The following is a 20916-nucleotide window of genomic DNA, read 5'->3' as shown; positions in this document are numbered from 1 at the left end:
TCGAATACGTAATACACACACATACCTCTCTAGGCCCCGCCAAATGCATCGACTACACATTCCCACATGTTACATCACGTACCCCATTGATCTAAAAAGCCCCTTCTCCACGTTTATTTCGCATACAACATTCCTTTTGAATAAAGTGTGGCCAAAAAATTATCTTAGAGTTTCTACATATAAACGACATTACAGAGTTATATGGAGGAGTACGAACGCTAATTTGCATTGCATGGTGCCCACAATGATTTATTCCGCACTGTGAATTTGTATATTTTTATACTATATACAAAGTTAGTTATAATAAAGAGAAACGAAGAGCATCTCTCTCTCCATTGCATACCCCCATGTACGCCCCTTTCACGTATGCACACAAACTATTTCCAGGTCCTCTAAAAGTAAGCCCCCTGCACATTCACGCATGTTTCATCTTTCTCTCGCGATATATAGAATGACGATCATTACGGTCACCATTTACGTTTAGTGGTTATTATACAATCACGGGCTCACCGTACAACTCTCTATTTGTTCAAGACATGACCAGTTGACCAATTAAACGCTCCACGTGGCACCTCTAGTGTTGCATCCCATTATCTCACTACCATGGTGCCCACCTGTCGGCTTGTATCTACTCTACATCCACACTCTTATAAAATACACCTAAAATACACTCTTATAAAAAACAGAGTTGGTGATGATGGTGTGACTGCCATCCTGCAATATAGGCCGTCCGATTTATATCTGACGATAGGAAAGAAACTATGGCAATTTTGCAAAAAGGTACCCACAAACCTCTCCACATTTGCAAATAAGGCCTTCCCTCGTTCATCCTTTTCTCTCACAAGATAAACTAGTCATACAAATGTATCTTGATATTACGTGTAACGCACGGGCATCTTGCTAGTAAGAATGAAAACAAATGACAAAAATATATTTGGACGGTGGTTCGAAGTCATGATCGCGGGCACAACGGACAAGGTGGCCTTGTACTGGTATGCTGAGCCATCTGTTTTAAGTTTTAACACACATGAGCTGGTGTGGTGATTATATACACACGCACGCATGCACATGAACTGCATGCATGCAACACTCACACAAACACATGCACCCATGCACGCATGCAACACTCACACGTACACACGCAGCCACACATGCATGCAACACTCACACGCACACACACACGCATGCATGCACACACAAGTACACCACACCACCAACAGACACTCTCACACTCAAGTGCTCAACCTACACGTGCATGCGCACACATCAGGCCCCGACAGACACATACACAACAAGGTGATTCCCGCGCACGGGTTGGAGTCTTGTCGCGCCTGCGTCAATTTGTGTTTATCTGACCTTTTCCCTATGCGAACTAACAGGTGGGACCCACAAGGAACATGGTCAATTTAACTAGTCAACATTGTGCCACGCAGACTATTTGGCCGGTCAACAGAGTGCAATCCGATGTTGAACCATGAGCAAGTGAACGTATAATCACCGCAGAACGTATATAGTGACTGTAATCAACTTATTCTGAAGTTCGGTGACCGTATTACGCTTTTCTCTCTCTAGGCCCTCCAAAACTACATCTCTACACGTTCTCGCATGTTACATCTAACTAGCAAGATGCCCATGCGTTGCACGGAACATCTAGATGCATTTGTATGAGTAGTTTATCTTGTGGGAGAAAAGGATGAACGAGGCAAGGCCTTATTTGCAAATGTTGAGTGGGTGTGGGTATCTTTTTGCAAAATTTCCATTTTTCCTTCCTATCCGTCAGATATAAATCGGACGGCTTATATTGCAGGATGGCTGGCACACCATCATCACCAACTCTGTTTTTTATAAGAGTATAGGTAGAGACAACTATGCAATACAACACTACTACTACACTCTAACATAATAAATCATATGTGTTTTTAGATTTACTAGATATCATATTGTTACTTAATTATTCAGTTTGCATACATTAAAAGTGCCTTTGAAATGTATGGCCGGTATCAACTACCGCGCGAGAAATATCCCGCCCTTTCCTGTTTAATCGGGTTTGTATCGATGGATCGTGCGAAACAGCAAAACTATAGTACTATACAGTACAAGTGACAGTACTGGGCCGTCGTGTCATGTACTCCTCCGTTGTAAGAGTGGAGCGCTCGCTTTCATAAATCTTTTAGTCCCTTTCACCGACATGTGGGACATCAAGCTACCGGGTCCATGTGCCATACCGGAATACAGTGCGGAGCAGCCGGGGTGAAGCACCCCAGTCATGGCGCCGGCATAGTAATGAGCAGTGAGGCGTCAAATCACAAAGCTGCACCTTGCCTGCAATTAAGTTGGAGGGACAAAGTAATAATGCTAAAAAAAGAAGTTGGAGGGACGAAGCAACCATCATTTCACTCGTTGCTGAATCCGCTTCTCCCTCATCTTCTTCAACTTAACCACGTGTTGCTTCTGCCGTTGTTCTGCCTCATGTGGGACGCGGATCGGCTTGGTAAAGCACTGACATGTGGGACCACATGTTAGCAAACCGCCATGACAACATCTTCTAAAAATAAGAAACCTCCCCCGCCATCCGCGCGACAAAATCACCTCCTTTCTACTAATCTTGATTCTACAATTTTTTAGATCAATATAATTGAGATTTGTATAGATAGCACACAGGAGCAAAACCAAGTGGTACGGTTAAGGGCATCCATAATGTGTAGCCAAATGTGAAAAATAGCTTTTGGCATCATGGGAACCATTGTGGACAGTGTTGTGATACGTCTCCAACATATCTATAATTTTTGATTGTTCCATGCTATTATATTACCTGTTTTGGATGTTTATGGGCTTTATTTTATACATAATTATCATTTTTGGGACTAACCTACTAACCGAAGGCCCATCCCGTATTGTTGTTTTTTGCCTATTTCAGTATTTCAAAGAAAAGGAATATCAAATGGAGTCCAAACGGAATGAAACCTTCGGGAGCATGATTTTTGGAACGAACATGATATAGAGGACGTGGAGTGCAAGTCAAGAAACAACCGGATCCTCCACGAGATAGGAGGGGCCCCCCTGTAGGGTGCGACCCCTATCTCGTGGGCCCCTCAGGCGTCCACCGACGTACTTCTTCCTCCTATATAAGTCTACGTACCCCGAAAACATCCAGGAGCCACCTGAAGAAATATTTCTGCCACCGTAACCTTCTGTATCCGCGAGATCCCATCTTGGAGCCGTCGCCGGCGTTCTGCCGGAGGGGGGATCCACCATGGAGGGCTTCTACATCAACATCCTTGCCCCTCCTATGAGTTGTGAGTAGTTTACCACGGTCCTACGGGTCCATAGTTATTAGCTAGATGGCTTCTTCTCTCTTTTTGGATCTCAATACAATGTTCTTCCCCTCTCTTGTGAAGAACTATTCGATGTAATCTCTTTTTGTGGTGTGTTTGTCAAGATCCGATGAATTGTGGGTTTATGATCAGATTTATTTATGGATAATAATTGAATCATCTCTGAATTCTTTTATGTGATTGAGTTATCTTTGCAAGTCTCTTCGAATTATCGGTTTGGTTTGGCCTACTAGATTGTTCTTTCTTGCCATGGGAGAAGTGCTTAGCTTTGGGTTCAATCTTGCGGTGTTCTGAACCAGTGACAGAAAGGGTTGCAAGACACTTATTGTGTTGTTGCCATCGAGGATAAAAAATGGGGTTTATAACATATTGCTTGAGTTTATCCCTCTACATCATGTCATCTTGCTTAATGCGTTACTCTGTTCTTATGAACTTAACTAGATGCATGCTGGATAGTGGTCGATGTGTGGAGTAATAGTAGTAGATGCAGGAAGGAGTCGGTCTACTTGTTATGGATGTGATGCCTATATACATGATCATGCCTAGATAACGTCATAATTATTCGCTTTTCTATCAATTGCATGACAGTAATTTGTTCACCCACCGTAAAACTTATGCTCTCAAGAGAAGCCACTACTGAAACCTATGGGCCCCGGGTCTATCTCTTATCATATTTGCTTTCAATCTACTTTTGTTTGCATCTTTATTTTCTGCATCTATATTACAAAATACCAAAAATATATTTATCTTATCATACTTTGTCTATCAGATCTCACTTTAGCAAGTGGCCGTGAAGGGATTGACAACCCCTTTATCGCGTAGGTTGCGAGTTCTTTGTTTGTTTGTGTAGGTTCGTGGGACTTGTTGAGGAGCCTCCTACTGGATTGATACCTTGGTTCTCAAAAACTGAGGGAAATACTTACGCTACTATGCTGCATCACCCTCCTCTTAAAGGAAAACCAACGCAAGCTCAAGACGTAGCAAGAAGGATTTCTGGCGCCGTTGCCAGGGAGGTCTTCGCTCAAGTCAAGACATACCAAGTACCCATCACAAACTCATCTCCCTCGCATTTATATTATTTGCCATTTGCCTCTCATTTTCCTCTCCCCCACTTCACCCTTGCCATTTTATTTGCCCTCCTGAGGGAGTACCGGACTAGGGGTGTCCGGATAGCCGAACTACCATCATCGGCCGGACTCCAAGACTATGAAGATACAAGATCGAAGACTTCGTCCCGTGTCCGGATGGGACTTTCCTTGGCGTGGAAGGCAAGCTTGGCGATACGGATATGTAGATCTCCTACCATTGTAACCGACTCTGTGTAACCCTAGCCCTCTCCGGTGTCTATATAAACCGGATGGCTTTAGTCCATAGGACGAACAACAATCATACCATAGGCTAGCTTCTAGGGTTTAGCCTCCTTGATCTCGTGGTCGATCTACTCTTGTAACCCACATCATCAATATTAATCAAGCGGGACGTAGGGTTTTACCTCCATCAAGAGGGCCCGAACCTGGGTAAAAACATAGTGTCCCTCGTCTCCTGTTACCATCCGCCTAGACGCACAGTTCGGGACCCCCTACCCGAGATCCGCCGGTTTTGACACCGACATTGGTGCTTTCATTGAGAGTTCCTCTGTGTCGTCACCGATAGGCTCGATGGCTTCTTCGATCATCAACGATGATGTAGTCCAGGGTGAGACCTTCCTCCCCGGACAGATCTTCGTATTCGGCGGCTTCGCACTGCGGGCCAATTTTCTTGGCCAGCTGGAGCAGATCGAAGGCTACGCCCCTGGCCGTTAGGTCAGATTTGGAAGTTTGAACTTCACGGCTGACATCCGCGGGGACTTGATCCTCGACAGATTCGAGCCACAGCCGAGCGTGCCGTACTGTCACGATGGGCATGATTTAGCTCTGCAGCCGGACAGTACCCTGGAGGCCGCACTCGAACCCGCTCCGATCTTCGACTCGGAGCCGGCTGCGCAGACCAAGGATGGATGGCTAGACACTGCCTCGGGGGCTGCAACCTCTACGGCGATAGAGCCGAACACCGTTCTTGTCCCCCATGAAGCTCGTGACTCTGAGGTGCCAGACTCCTTGCCGGACTCTGGACCTCCTGCACCCCCTCCAGTCGAATCCGATTGGGCACCGATCATGGAGTTCACCGCGGCGGACATCTTTCAACGCTCACCTTTTGGCGACATCTTGAGTTTGCTAAAGTACCTCTCGTTATCAGGAGAGGCCTGGCCGGACTGCGGCCAGGATGGTTGGGATCTGGACGATGAAGAAATTCAGAGTCCACCCACCACCCACTTGATAGCCACTGTCGACGATCTAACCGACATGCTAGATTACGACTCTGAGGACATCGATGGTATGGACAACGATGCCGGAGACAACCAAGAACCAGCGCCCACCGGGCACTGGAAATCCACCTCTTCATACGACATATACATGGTGGATATCCCAAAGGATGGGAACGGCGAAGGAATAGCGGAGGATGACCCCTCCAAGAAACATCCCAAGCGCCGGCGTCAGCGGCGCCACTCTAAATCCCGCCATAGCAAGAATGAGGATTCGGGCACCGGAGACAATAATACACCAGATAGCGCTGAAGACAACCCACTCCAGCAAGATCCAGCACAGGAGGAGGGGGACGCCAGCCCTCATGAGAGAGCGGCCGAAGAAGAGGTAGAGGACTATATGCCTACCTCCGGAGACGAGGCAAGCCTCGACGACGACGAATTCATCGTGCCTGAGGATCCCGTTTATGGCCACGGCAAACAACCTCAATAAAAAGCAGCAGCAGCTTAGAGCTGATCAAGATCTGCTAGACGACAGATGGACCGAAGTCCTCGCGGCCGAAGAGCATGAACTCGAACGCCCCTCCAAAAGCTACCCCAAACGTAAGATGCTCCCCCGATTAGAGGTGGAGGCATATGACCCCGCTTCACCAGGAGACAACACGGCTGATCGACCACCCCGTGGTCGCGACAGAGAGGCCTCAAGGCCCTTCACTAGACCCGTACCCCGGCATCGCTCGAAAAGCACAAGGCCACAGGGGAACACTCCGGACCTGCGAGACATATTGTAGGATAAGGCAAGATAATCAAGATCGATCTATGGATCACGTGGGCGCCCCACGATACGTGACGACCACCATCACCCCGGACACAGTAAGTCCGGCAGGGCCGAACACAACAGACAAAGCTCTTTTGAGCTCCGTCGCGATATCGCCCAGTACAGAGGCGCCGCACACCCACTGTGCTTCACAGATGAGGTAATGGATCATCAAATCCCAGAAGGGTTTAAACCCGTCAATATTGAATCTTATGATGGCACAACAGACCCCGCGGTCTGGATCGAGGACTATCTCCTCCACATCCACATGGCCTGCGGAGACGATCTCCACGCCATCAAATATCTCCCACTCAAACTTAAAGGACTAGCCCGGCATTGGCTTAACAGCTTGCCAGCAGAGTCAATCGGGAGTTGGGAGGACCTGGAAGCCGCATTCCTCGATAACTTCCAAGGCACGTACATGCGACCACCAGATGCAGATGACCTAAGCCACATAATTCAGCAGCCAGAGGAATCGGCCAGACAATTCTGGACACGGTTGTTAACCAAGAAAAACCAAATCGTCGACTGTCCGGATGCCGAGGCCCTCGCGGCCTTCAAGCATAACATCCGCGACGAATGGCTTGCCCGGCACCTGGGACAGGAAAAGCCGAAATCCATGGCAGCCCTTACATCACTCATGACCCACTTCTGTGCGGGTGAGGACAGCTGGCTAGCACGCAGCAACAACCTCAACAAAAATTCTGGCAGTCCGGATATCAAGGACCGTAGTGGCAGGTCGCGTCGCAACAAAAACAAACGCCGCGTTAACGGCGATAACAGTGAGGATACGGCAGTCAATGCCGGATTTAGAGGCTCTAAACCCGGTCAACAGAAAAAGCCATTCAAAAGAACAACTCAGGGTCCGTCCAATTTGGACCGAATTCTCGAACACTTGTGCCAGATACATGGCACCCGTGAAAAGCCAGCTAACCACACCAATAGGGACTGTTGGGTGTTCAAGCAGGGAGGCAAGTTAATTGCCGAAAACAGCGACAAGGGGCTACATAGCGACGACGAGGAAGAGACCCGACCGCCAAACAATAGAGGACAGAAGGGTTTCCCCCCACAGGTGCGGACGGTGAACATGATATATGCCACGCACAAACCCAAAAGGGAGCGGAAGCGTGCACTCAGGGATGTATACGCGATGGAGCCAGTTGCCCCGAAGTTCAATCCATGGTCCTCTTGCCCGATCACCTTTGACCGAAGGGACCACCCCACCAGCATTCGCCATGGTGGGTTCGCCGCATTGGTTCTAGACCCAATCGTCGATGGATTTCATCTCACCAGAGTCCTGATGGACGGCGGTAGCAGCCTAAACCTGCTTTATCAGGACAAGGTGCGCAAAATGGGCATAGACCCCTCAAGGATTAAACCTACCAAGACGACCTTCAAAGGCGTCATACCAGGTGTAGAAGCCAATTGTACAGGCTCAGTTACACTGGAAGTGGTCTTCGGATCCCCGGATAACTTCCGAAGCGAGGAGTTAATCTTCGACATAGTCCCGTTCCGCGGCGGCTATCATGCCTTGCTCGGACGTACCGCGTTCGCAAAGTTCAACGCGGTGCCGCACTACGCATACCTCAAGCTCAAGATGCCAGGCCCTAGAGGAGTCATCACGGTCAACGCAAACACCGAACGCTCCCTCCGAACGGAGGAACATACAGCGGCTCTCGCGACAGAAGTACAAAGTAGCCTTTTAAGGCAATTCTTGAGTCCGGCTGCCAAGCGGCCGAACACAGCTAAGCATGCCCGTAGTAACCTACAACACGACCACCTGGCACGTTCCGAGCACGCGTAGCAGTGCGGCCCCAACCCCAGCCCCTGTAAAACATTAAGACAGACCTTTCGCGTACTCCATTACGCTCTGAAGATACCATGGGCATGGGGCAAGGGGCTCGACCACGATAAGCCCAGACTGCGGCTCAACCGCACCAGGGGCTCTTAAGTGTGTCGTTTCTTTTTCTTTTCCTTTTATTTTTTACCTACAGGACTCCGTTTGTCAGAGGCCCTGTCCGGCAGAAGACATGCCGAACCCACGATGCAACATCCAGGGAAGGAGAAAGGCTACAACAAAAATCTAGGTGGTCTCCATCATGAGCATTGAATCTGTTTTATGCATTATTCCGTAGCCTACCCCTGGAGGGGGACATGTTAAACAGTCCCATCCCTTGCTTACCGCACCACTTGTATCGTCCTGCACTTACAGCAGTTTTTATTGAATAAAGCAATGCAACACATTTTTGCTTCCAATGGCATTTCTTTCTTACACATATGTTCATCTATGACATGTTGCATCCGTACGTTTTGGTACGGCTAAATACACCAGGGGCTTATGTTTCTCGCGTTATGGTGTGATAAGTCCGAACACTTTCACAAGTGCGGCACCCTGAACTTATAGCATTATATGCATCGGCTCCGAATCATGTTCTTGGGTCAATAGTTGGGTTTGCTCGGCTCCCATGTTTTGGTACCTTACGTTCTGTTTTATCGGCTAAGGTAGCACTGGGAGAACCACTGCGGTTGCGCCCCAGTTGAGCTGGGTTAACGCCTCAGTGGAGAAAGGTAAAACTAACTGTCATGATGAGGCGAGAGATGGTCGCTGTTTGAGAGGTTCTTTGCGAGTCCCTAAAGACTTATGCCGCTTCGAGCGACGAGCCGGATTCTGTCCGGCCAAGGCGTGGATAGCGCCCCAAATTCGGCCTTCCGAAAACAAGGGGCTTCGCCGAAATTTAAAATTATAGAATTCTATGGCTAAGTGAGAGTGTTCAATCATTATAAGTCCGGTTTCCTTGTTCATTGTGTTGAGTGCCTCCCTCGATGGACCCAAATATGGGAACAAGAGTGCCCAAATTTATCCCGAACACCCCAGCACTCGTGGCATGGGGGCTGAAGCCGACGACTTGCCATCTCTCAGATTTGATAAACAGCCGCACAGAAGGTAATATTTTAAATTAACAAGTGTTGCTTCGCGCATATGAACTTAGTTTTCAGCGCACAGGATAACAAAACGCGAGTCTACTCAAAAACTTCTTCTTTGGAGCACTCACCCGCAATAATGCGGGCGCCCTTCAGCACACTCCTATAATACATCTCGGGCGTGCGATGCTCCTTGCCCTCTGGTGGGGGGTCCGTCACAAGCTTCTGGGAATCCATCTTGCCCCAGTGCACCTTTGCGCGGGCAAGGGCCCGACGCGCACCCTCTATACAGGCGGAGTGCTTGATAACTTCAACCCACGGGCACACATCCACCAGCCGCCGCACCAGGCCGAAGTAGTTCCCAGGCATAGCCTCCTTAGGCCACAGCCGAACTATGAGGCCCTTCATGGCCTGTTCGGCCGCCTTGTGGAGCTCGACCAGCTGCTTCAGCTGGTCGCTAAGGGGCACCGGATGTCCGGCCTCAGCATACTGAGACCAGAAGACCTTCTCCGTTGAGCTCCCCTCCTCGGCCCGGTAGAATCCGGCAGCATCGGACACGTTGCGGGGAAGATCTGCGAACGCTCCTGGAGAGCTCCAAATTCGGGTAAGCGACAGGTAATTAACACTCACATGCTTACTTTGCATGAAAAATGCCTTACCCGCTGCTATTTTCTTCACTGCCTCTATCTCCTGGAGGGCCTTGTAGGCTTCGGCCTTGGCGGCTTTGGCACTCTCAAGAGCCGTTGCAAGCTCAGACTCTCGAGCCTTCGAGTCACGCTCCAGGCTCTCGTGTTTCTTCACGAGATCATGGAGCTCTTGATGTACCTCCGCCACACGCGCCTCCTGTTTCTCTCGCTCGGTGCACTCTGCAGCCGCATTGCGTTCGGCTGCGGCCACCGCCTCCTTCAGGGTCGCCACCTCGTTAGTGGCCCCTGCAATACCCCAGTTATCCTTGTCATTTTTCTTGCAACCAAATCTTTTTCTGTAAGGTACAATTTTCATAAGGTATTACTCACCTTCTTTTTCCTCGAGCTGCTTCTTGGCATGGCCGAGCTCGTTCTCGGACCGCTCGAGGTTTTCCTTCAAAGTATTGACCTCCGCAGTCAGTGCGGTAGAGGTCAGCAGCACAGCCTGCAATCCCATATTGACATATTTTCATCACTCCTGCGTTTATCTTTCTAAAGATCCTCAGTCCGGCTTTTCTTTCCGAACACCAAACCGAGCATCAGGGACTACTATCTATGGAGTACCATTTTACATATATTGAAATTCTTACCTCAAAGCCTGTTAGAAGGCTGCTGCAGGCTTCGGTCAGCCCGCTCTTCGCGAGCTGAACCTTCTGAATCACCACACTCATAACAGTGCGGTGTTCCTCTTCGATGGAGGCACCGTTGAGCGCCTCTAGCAAATTATCTGGCACCTCCGGTTGGATGGAGGCAGCAGGCGTGGCGGTCTTGCCCTTCTTAGGAAGGGGTCGCCCGCCGGACTCCGGAGCCACAATGGGTTCCGGGGCTGAGTCCGGTGCAAAGTCCGTGTGGTTGTCCTGCGACACCTCCGGGGCCCTCTCCTCCTAGTGGCTCCCTTCCTGGGATCCCACCTCGGCATCATCCGCATCATGGGGGGTGGAGGCAGTCGGAAGAGAATCCATATCCGACGCCCCTAAGGACTCGCTCGATGAAGTGGGGAGATCATCCTTAGGCGGACTGCAGGGGTGTATGCGGCATTAGAAAGACATAACGTGGCGGAAAAAGAAAACCATAAAGTTATTCGGGAGTCCGGATACTTACGATCTAGCCAGAGGCTTGGCCCTTGGAGGCCAGTCCTCGTCGTCACCAATGGCGTTGGCGGAACAGTCCGGGGGAACAGTTTTTCCCCTCTTGGACCCTTCGGCCTCCCTTGTTGGGGAGGCCTTCCTTTTCTTCCCTCCCCCCGCTGGGGGAGAGGCTTTCTTCTTCTCCTCCTCGCCTTGGTGGGAGGAGTCGGCCTCGGATTCATCGTCCGATAGCACCTGAAAACGGGAACTCTTCCGAGTCCTCGTGGCCTTCTTCTTGGCCTTCTTCTCCGGCACCACGTGGGGTGCCGGAGCTAGCAGCCCCGTTAGGCTGGCGTCAGCTGGGTCCTCTGGCAATGGGGCCGGACAGATAGCCTGTGCGGCCTTCTTCAGCCAGTCCTGTCAAAGGAAAGGGAGTTTAGATCCCGCATAGAGTCAAGCTATGAATAACAAGCGTCCCGTAAAGGACAAAATCATTTACCTCATCAGCTGGACGCTGCGAGCTGAATTCACGATCTTCGATAGCGGATGCGGGAGCCTCGGCGCCCTTGAACAGCACCTTCCAGACCTCTTCGTACGTAGTGTCAAAGAGCCATTCAAAGTCTGGTGCTGCGCCGGATCGAACTCCCACATATTGAAGCCCCGTCGTTGGCACGGGAGAATCTGGGGGATGAGCATGACCTGGACTACGTTGACAAGCTTGAGCTTCTTATCCACCAGCTTTTGGACGTAGGCTTGGAGTCCGGTTAGCTCCTCCGAATCGCCCCAAATCCGGCCGCTCTCTTTCCAGGAGGTGAGCCGTGTGGGGATGCCGGATCTGAATTCGGGGGCCGCTGCCCATTCGGGATCACGCGGCTCGGTGATGTAGAACCACCCCGATTGCCACCCCTTGATGGTTTCCACAAAGGTGCCCTCCAGCCACGTAACGTGGGACATCCTGCCCACCATGGCGCCTCCGCACTCCGCTTGGCTGCCCTTCACAACCTTCGGCTTGACACTGAAGGTCTTGAGCCACAAGCCGAAGTGGGGCTGGATGCAGAGGAAGGCCTCGCACACGACGATAAACGCCGAGATGTTGAGAATAAAATTCGGGGCCAGATCATGGAAATCTAGGCCGTAGTAGAACATGAGCCCCCGGACAAAGGGATGAAGTGGGAAGCCCAGTCCGCGGAGGAAATGGGGAAGGAATACTACCCTCTCATGGGGCCTGGGGGTGGGGATGAGCACTCCCTCGTCGGGGAGCCGATGCGCGATGTCGCTGGACAAGTATCCGGCACTGCGCAGCTTCTGGATATGCCCCTCCGTGACGGAGGAGGCCATCCACTTGCCTCCCGCTCCGGACATATTTGGAGAAGGTTGAGGTGAGATGTGCGGGCTTGGGCGCTAGAGCTCGAGTTAGTAGAGATGGATAAGCCAAGGAGGAAGAAGGCGCAGGTATAAAGGTTGGATCTTTATCCCCTTATATGGGCGGACAGAAACACGTGTCCCCACCGGCCTGGTAAAACTTGCTTATCTCCCAAGCGTCACAATCAATGGCGCGGTTGGGTTACCCACGTCCGTATTGATGGGAATCCCGGAATAAGGGAAACACGATCTCTGCTTCGACAGACGTGCCAAGGAAACCGCCTCGCTAAACGCGCTGAGGTGGAACAATAGAAACAATTCGAGTAAAGGCTTGGAAGTGGCGTGACGTTATGCCACAGAATACGTCAGCAGATTGATTTTGTGTAATATTATTCTCTCTACGGTGGTATGTGGAATTTATTTTTGCAGAGCCGGACACTATCCTGGTGTTCACAATCTTCTATAAATTATTCGGAGGAGGAACCCGTCTTGCAATGCCGAAGACAATATGCGCGCCAGACTCGTCGTCATTGAAGCCTGGTTCAGGGGCAACTGAGGGAGTCCCGGACTAGGGGGTGTCCGGATAGCCGAACTACCATCATTAGTCGGACTCCAAGACTGTGAAGATACAAGCTTGAAGACTTCGTCCCGTGTCCGGATGGGACTTTCCTTGGCGTGGAAGGCAAGCTTGGCGATACGGATATGTAGATCTCCTACCATTGTAACCGACTCTATGTAACCCTAGCCCTCTCCGGTGTCTATATAAACCGGATGGCTTTAGTCCATAGGACGAACAACAATCATACCATAGGCTAGCTTCTAGGGTTTAGCCTCCTTGATCTCGTGGTAGATCTACTCTTGTAACCCACATCATCAATATTAATCAAGCAGGACGTAGGGTTTTACCTCCATGAAGAGGGCCCGAACCTGGGTAAAAACATCGTGTCCCTCGTCTCCTGTTACCATCCGCCTAGACACACAGTTCGGGACCCCCTACTCGAGATCTGCCGGTTTTGACACCGACACCTCTCTTTCCCAATCTTCTCCTCTCTTTTCCGTTTGCCGTTTTCTGTTTGCTTGTGTGTTGGATTACTTGTTGCCATGGCGCAAGATAATACCAAATTGTGTGATTTCTCGAATACCAATAATAATGATTTCCTTAGTACTCCGATTGCTCCTCTTAATGATGTTGAGTCTTGTCAAATCAATACTTATTTGCTGAATCTTGTTATGAAAGATCAATTCGCCGGCCTTCCTAGTGAAGATGCCGCTACTCATCTAAACAATTTTGTTGATTTGTGTGATATGCAAAAGAAGAAAGATACGCATAATTATATTGTTAAATTAAAGAGATCGTGCTAAAGTTTGGTTTTCATCATTGCCTAAAAATAGTATTAATTCTTGGAACAAGTGCAAAGATGCTATTATCTCTAAGTATTTTCCTCCCGCTAAGATTATCACTCTTAGGAACGATATCATGAAATTTTAAACAACTTGATCGTGAGCATGTTTCCCAGTCTTGGGAAAGAATGAAATTGATGATTCACAATTGCCCTACTCATGGTTTGAATTTGTGGATGATCATACAAAATTTTTATGCCGGTTTGAACTTTGCTTCTAGAAATCTTTTAGATTCGGCCGCTGGAGGCACGTTTATGGAAATCACTTTAGGAGATGCTACGAAACTTCTTGATAATATTATGGATAATTATTCTCAATGGCATACCGAACGATCTACTAGTAAAAAAGTGCATGCTATAGAAGAAATTAATGTTTTGAGTGGAAAGATGGATGAACTTATGAAGTTGTTTCCTACTAAAAATACTCCTCTTGATCCCAATGATATGCCTTTGTCTACCTTGATTGATAATAATAATGAATCTATGGATGTGAATTTTGTTGGTAGGAATAGTTTTGGAAACAATGCTCATAGAGGAAACTTTAATTCTAGACTGTTCCCTAGTAATTCCTCTAATAATTATGGAAATTCCTACAATAATTCTTATGGTAATTTTAATAAGATCCCTCTGATTTTGAGAATAGTGTGAAAGAATTCATGATTTCTCAAAAGAATTTTAATGCTTTGCTTGAAGAAAAATTGCTCAAAGTTGATGATTTGGCTAGGAACGTTGATAGACTTTCGCTTGATGTTGATTCTCTCAAACTTAGATCTTCTTCTCCTAAACATGATATCAATGAGTCTCTCAAAGCAATGAGAATTTCCATTGATGAGTGTAAGGAAAGAACTACTAGATTGCGTGCTAAGAAAGAAAGCTTGATAAAAGCATGTTCTTCTAGTTTCCATGAAAATAATGATGAGGATCTTAAAGTTATTGATGCATGTCCTATTAGATCTTTGTTTTGCAATATGAATTTTGATGATTATGGGACTGATAATGAATCAACTTTGCCTAGAAGGCATCCCAAAAATTTGGAGTCTTTAGATCTTGATGCTAACTTTGGTAAAAGTAAGATTGGAGAGGTCACGACTTTAAATAGTATTGAACCCACTATCTCGGATTTCAAGGAATTTGATTATGATAATTGTTCTTTAACAGGTTGTATTTCCTTGTTGCAATCCGTTGTTAATTCTCCACATGCTTATAGTCCAAATAAAGTTTTTACCAAACATATCGTTGATGCCTTGATGCAATCTTATGATGAAAGACTTAATTTGGAAGTTTCTATACCTAGAAAACTTAATGATGAGTGGGAACCTACTATAAAGATTAGAATTAAAAATTATGAGTGTTTTGCTTTGTGTGATTTGGGTGCTAGTGTTTCCACAATTCCGAAACCTTTATGTGATATTCTAGGTTTCCATGATCTTGATGATTGCTCTTTAAATTTGCACCTTGCGGATTCCATCATTAAAAAGCCAATGGGAAGAATCAATGATGTCCTTATTGTTGCAAATAGAAATTTGGTGCCCGTTGATTTTATCGTTCTTGATATAGATTGCAATCTTTCTTGCCCTATTATTCTTGGTAGACCTTTCCTTAGAACGATTGGCGCGATTATTGATATGAAGGAAGGGAATATTAAATTCCAATTTCCATTAAAGAAACGCATGGAGCACTTTCCAAGAAAGAAGTCAAATTACCTTATTAATCTATCATGCGAGCTACTTATGAATCAAGTGCCAAAGATGGCACTACGTAGATCTATCTTCACTTTTATGCCTAGCTAGGGGCGTTAAACGATAGCGCTAGTTGGGAGGCAACCCAATTTTTCTTTACGTTCTTTGTTTTTGTTCATGTTTAGTGTTAAATTTTGTTTCTACTTTATGTTTAGATGTGTTTTTAGCTTTTAATTAGTGTTTGTGCCAAGTAGAACCTATAGGATAACCTATGATATGAGTTGATTTGATTCTTCTGAAAAACAGAAACTTTGCGCTCACGAGAAAGAAATCAATAAATCACAGAAACGAGATTTTGCATTGATTCTTTTTGCTGATCTTAAATAAACAAAGTTTTTAGGACTTCCTATTTTGGTAGGATTTTTGATGTTCCATAAGTTTGTGTTAGTTACAGATTGCTATAGACTGTTTTGTTTTTGACAGATTCTGTTTTTCGTGTGTTGTTTGCTTATTTTGATGCATCTATAGCTAGTAAAATAGTTTATGAACCATAGAGAACTTGGAATACAGTAGGTTTAACACCAATATAAGTAAAGAATGAGTTCATTACAGTACCTTATGTGGTGATTTTGTTTTCTTTCACTAACGGAGCTTATAAGATTTCCTGTTGAGTTTTGTGGTGTGAAGTTTTCAAGTTTTGGGTAAAACTTTTATGGACTATGGAATAAAGAGTGGCATGAGCCTAAGATTGGGGATGCCCAAGGCACCCCAAGATATTCAAGGATAGCCAAAAGCCTAAGCTTGGGGATGCCCCCGGAAGGCATCCCCTCTTTCGTCTTCATTGATTGGTAACTTTACTTGGAGCTATATTTTTATTCACCACATGATATGTGTTTTGCTTGGAGCGTCGTGTATTATATTGGTCTTTGCTTTTTAGTTTACCACAATCATCCTTGCTGTAACACACCTTTTGGGAGAAGCCTATTTGCTTAGGATTTGATAGAATACTCTATGTGCTTCCCTTATATCTTTTGAGCTTGATAGTTTTTTCTCTAGTGCTTCACTTATATCTTTTAGAGCATGGTGGTGGATTAATTTGGAAGAAATTGCTAGTGTCTCATGCTTCACTTATATTATTTTGAGAGTCTCTTAGAACAGCATGGTATTTTCTATGGTTATAAATTGGTCCTAGAATGATGAGCATCCAAGTTGGGTATTATAAAAACTATCATAGAAAGTGAATTGGATGCTATGATCAATTTGATGTTTGATAATTGTTTTGAGATATGGAGGTAGTGATATTAAAGTCATGCTAGTTGGGTGATTATGAATTTAAAGAATGCTTGTGTTGAAGTTTGTGATTCCCATAGCATGCACGTATCGTGAACCGCTTTGTGATGAAGTTGGAGCACAATTTTATTTATTGAGTGTCTTCCTTATGAGTGGCAGTCGCGGACGAGCGATGGTCTTTTCCTACCAATCTATCCCCCTAGGAGCATGTGCGTAGTGCTTTGATTTTTAATGACTTCTATATTTTTGCAACAAGTATATGAGTTCTTTTGACTAATGTTGAGTCCATGGATTATACGCACCCTTTCACCCTTCCATTATTGTTAGCCTCTCTTGTACCGTGCAACTTTCACCGGTACCATACACCCACCATATACCTTCCTCAAAACAGCCACCATACCTACCTATTATGGCATTTCCATAGCCATTCCGAGATTTATTGCCATGCAACTTTCCACCGTTCCGTTCATATGACATGCATTACTTTTGTCATATTGCTCTTTGCATGATCATGTAGTTGACATTGTATTTGTGGCTAAGCCACCTTCATAATTTTCATACATGTCACTCTTGATTCATTGCATATCTCGGTACACCGCCGGAGGCATTCATATAGAGTCATACCTTGTTCTAGCTTTGAGTTGTAATTCTTGAATTGTAAATCCATAAAAGTGTGATGATCTTCATTATTAGAGCATTGTCCTAGAGAGGAAAGGATGATGAAGACTATGATTCCGCCACAAGTCGGGATGAGACTTCGGACTTTACAAAAAGAAAAAAAAGAAAAAAAAGAGAAAGGCCAAAAAGAAAAAGAAAAAAAAGAAGGCCAAAGAAAAAAAAGAAGAAAAGAAAAAAATGAGAGAAAAAGAGAGAAGGGACAATGCTACTATCTCTTTTTCCACACTTGTGCTTCAAAATAGCACCATGATCTTCATGATAGAGAGTCTCATATGTTGTCACTTTCAAATACTAGTGGGCATTTTTCATTATAGAACTTGGCTTGTATATTCCAATGATGGGCTTCCTCAAAATGCCCTAGGTCTTCGTGAGCAAGCAAGTTGGATGCACACCCACTAGTTTTCTTTTGTTGAGCTTTCATATATTTATAGCTCTAGTGCATCCGTTGCATGGCAATCCCTACTCACTCACATTGATATCTATTAATGGGCATCTCCATAGCCCGTTGATACGCCTAGTTGATGTGAGACTGTTTTCTCCTTTTTTTGTCTTCTCCACAACCACCATTCTATTCCACATATAGTGTTATGTCCATGGCTCACGCTCATGTATTGCGTGAAAGTTGAAAGAGTTTGAGATTATTAAAGTATGAAACAATTGCTTGGCTCGTCATTGGGGTTGTGCATGATTAAATACTTTGTGTGATGAAGATAGAGCAACAGCCAGACTATATGATTTTGTAGGGATAACTTTCTTTGGCCATGTTATTTTGAGAAGACATGATTACTTTGCTTAGTATGCTTGAAGTATTACTATTTCTTGTGTCAATATGAACTTTTATTTTGTATTATTTGGATCTGAACATTCATGCCACAATAAAGAAAATTACATTGAGAATTATGCTAGGTAGCATTCCACATCAAAAATTTCTTCTTTTATCATTTACCTACTCGAGGACGAGCAGGAATTAAGCTTGGGGATGCTTGATACGTTTCCAACGTATCTATAATTTTTGATTGTTCCATGCTATTATATTACCTGTTTTTGATGTTTATGGGCTTTCTTTTATACATTATTATCATTTTTGGGACTAACCTACTAACCGGAGGTCCAGCCCGTATTGCTGTTTTTTGCCTATTTTAGTATTTTGAAGAAAAGGAATATCAAATGGAGTCCAAACGGAATGATACCTTCGGGGGCGTGATTTTTGGAAAGAACGTGATCCAGGGGACGTGGAGTGCAAGTCAAGAAACAATTGGAGCCTCCACGATATAGGAGGGCCCCCCTTGTAGGGTGTGCCCCCTGTCTCGTGGGCCCCTCGGGCGTCCACCGACGTACTTCTTCCTCCTATATAAGTCTACGTACCCCGAAAACATCCAGGAGCCACCTGAAGAAATATTTCCGCCACCGTAACCTTTTGTATCCGCGAGATCCCATCTTGGAGCCGTTGCCGGCGTTCTGCCGGAGGGGGGATCCACCACGCAGGGCTTCTACATCAACATCCTTGCCCCTCCTATTAGTTGTGAGTAGTTTACCACAGACCTACTTCTTCTCTCTTTTTGGATCTCAATACAATGTTCTTCCCCTCTCTTGTGAAGAACTATTCGATGTAATGTCTTTTTGCAGTGTGTTTGTCAAGATCCGATGAATTGTCGGTTTATGATTAGATTTATCTATGGATAATAATTGAATCATCTCTGAATTCTTTTATGTGATTGAGTTATCTTTGCAAGTTTCTTCGAATTATCGGTTTGGTTTGGCCTACTAGATTGATATTTCTTGCCATGGGAGAAGTGCTTAGCTTTGGGTTCAATCTTGCTGTGTTCTTAACCAGTGACAGAAAGGGTTGCAAGACACTTATTGTATTGTTGCCATCGAGGATAACAAGATGGGGTTTATATCATATTGCTTGAGTTTATCCCTCTACATCATGTCATCTTGCTTAATGCGTTACTCTGTTCTATGAACATAATACTCTAGATGCATGGTGGATAGCGGTCGATGTGTGGAGTAATAGTAGTAGATGCAGGCAGGAGTCGGTCTACTTGTTATGGATATGATGCCTATATACATGATCATGCCTAGATAACGTCATAATTATTCGCTCTTCTATCAATTGCTTGACAGTAATTTGTTCACCCACCATAAAACTTATGCTCTCGAGAGAAGACACTAGTGAAACCTATGGCCCCCGGGTCTATCTCTTATCATATTTGCTTTCAATCTACTTTTGTTTGCATCTTTATTTTCTGCATCTATATTACAAAATACCAAAAATATATTTATCTTATCATACTTTCTCTATCAGATCTCACTTTCGCAAGTGGCCGTGAAGGGATTGACAACCCCTTTATCGCGTTGGTTGCGAGTTCTTTGTTTGTTTGTGTAGGTTCGTGGGACTTGTTGAGGATCCTCCTACTGGATTGATACCTTGGTTCTCAAAAACTGAGGGAAATACTTACGCTACTATGCTGCATCGCCCTCTCCTCTTCGAGGAAAACCAATGCAAGCTCAAGACGTAGCATGTTTCCAAAGCCAAAAAGATGGATTGGAACCATCGTGGGAACCATTGATGAGGAAAACCAACGCAAGCTCAAGATGTAGCATGTTTCCAAAGCCAAAAAGATGGATTGGAACCATCGTGGGAACCATTGATTGATTGAAGGAATAAAAAAATGCAATGTCTCTCCTCTTTCTCCCATGCTTGGACACATGTAGTACAGTATGAGCACAGAGTCTACTCCCCTGTCCCTTTTATCACAAATCACAAAGCAGTGAGGCGTCAAATCACAAAAGCACGGAAGAAGCAACCATCATTTCACTATTCGCTCACTCCGCTTCTCCATCGTCTTCTTCGAGAAACCATCTCCCCGCACAAAGCTGGATGGACGACGCTATTGTGTACTAGTAGTACTAGTACATTTATGCATTCTTTGGTTCAACGGACTTCCTGGATGCAAAGAAGGCGGTTGTCTCGGCTCGCAGGCGGCACTTGTGAACGACTTACCATGGTCTCCCTCAAGGCCTCAATGGTGTTCTCCGTCGAACGCACTTCGCCAAACCACAACGTTTGAGATATCGTCGACGTCACCGCAATGGGGAAGGAAGTCAAATATAGTTACTACATCCATTTTTTTGTACACAAGGACAGTATATCAAAATTACAATTTGCAAAAGGCCACTAACACTAATCGAGGCAAAATTGATGGGGTTTGCCTCGTCCTAGCATCCAAGGACATTAAATCCTCTGCATGCATGCGGAAGTGAGAAGGTTGGTCTGTGTGGCGTTGCATTAATAAAGCGATGAGGAGTGAGATGGTTAGCTCTTTGGTCTTTGGAGAAAAAAATATGCATTAATTGACACGTAAAACTAGGATT

This window comes from Triticum dicoccoides, chromosome 2B (genome assembly GCF_002162155.2).
Source record: "Triticum dicoccoides isolate Atlit2015 ecotype Zavitan chromosome 2B, WEW_v2.0, whole genome shotgun sequence".
Classification (NCBI taxonomy): Eukaryota; Viridiplantae; Streptophyta; class Magnoliopsida; order Poales; family Poaceae; genus Triticum; species Triticum dicoccoides.
The sequence above is the reverse complement of the archived record's forward strand: the minus strand, read 5'-3'. Positions refer to the sequence as shown.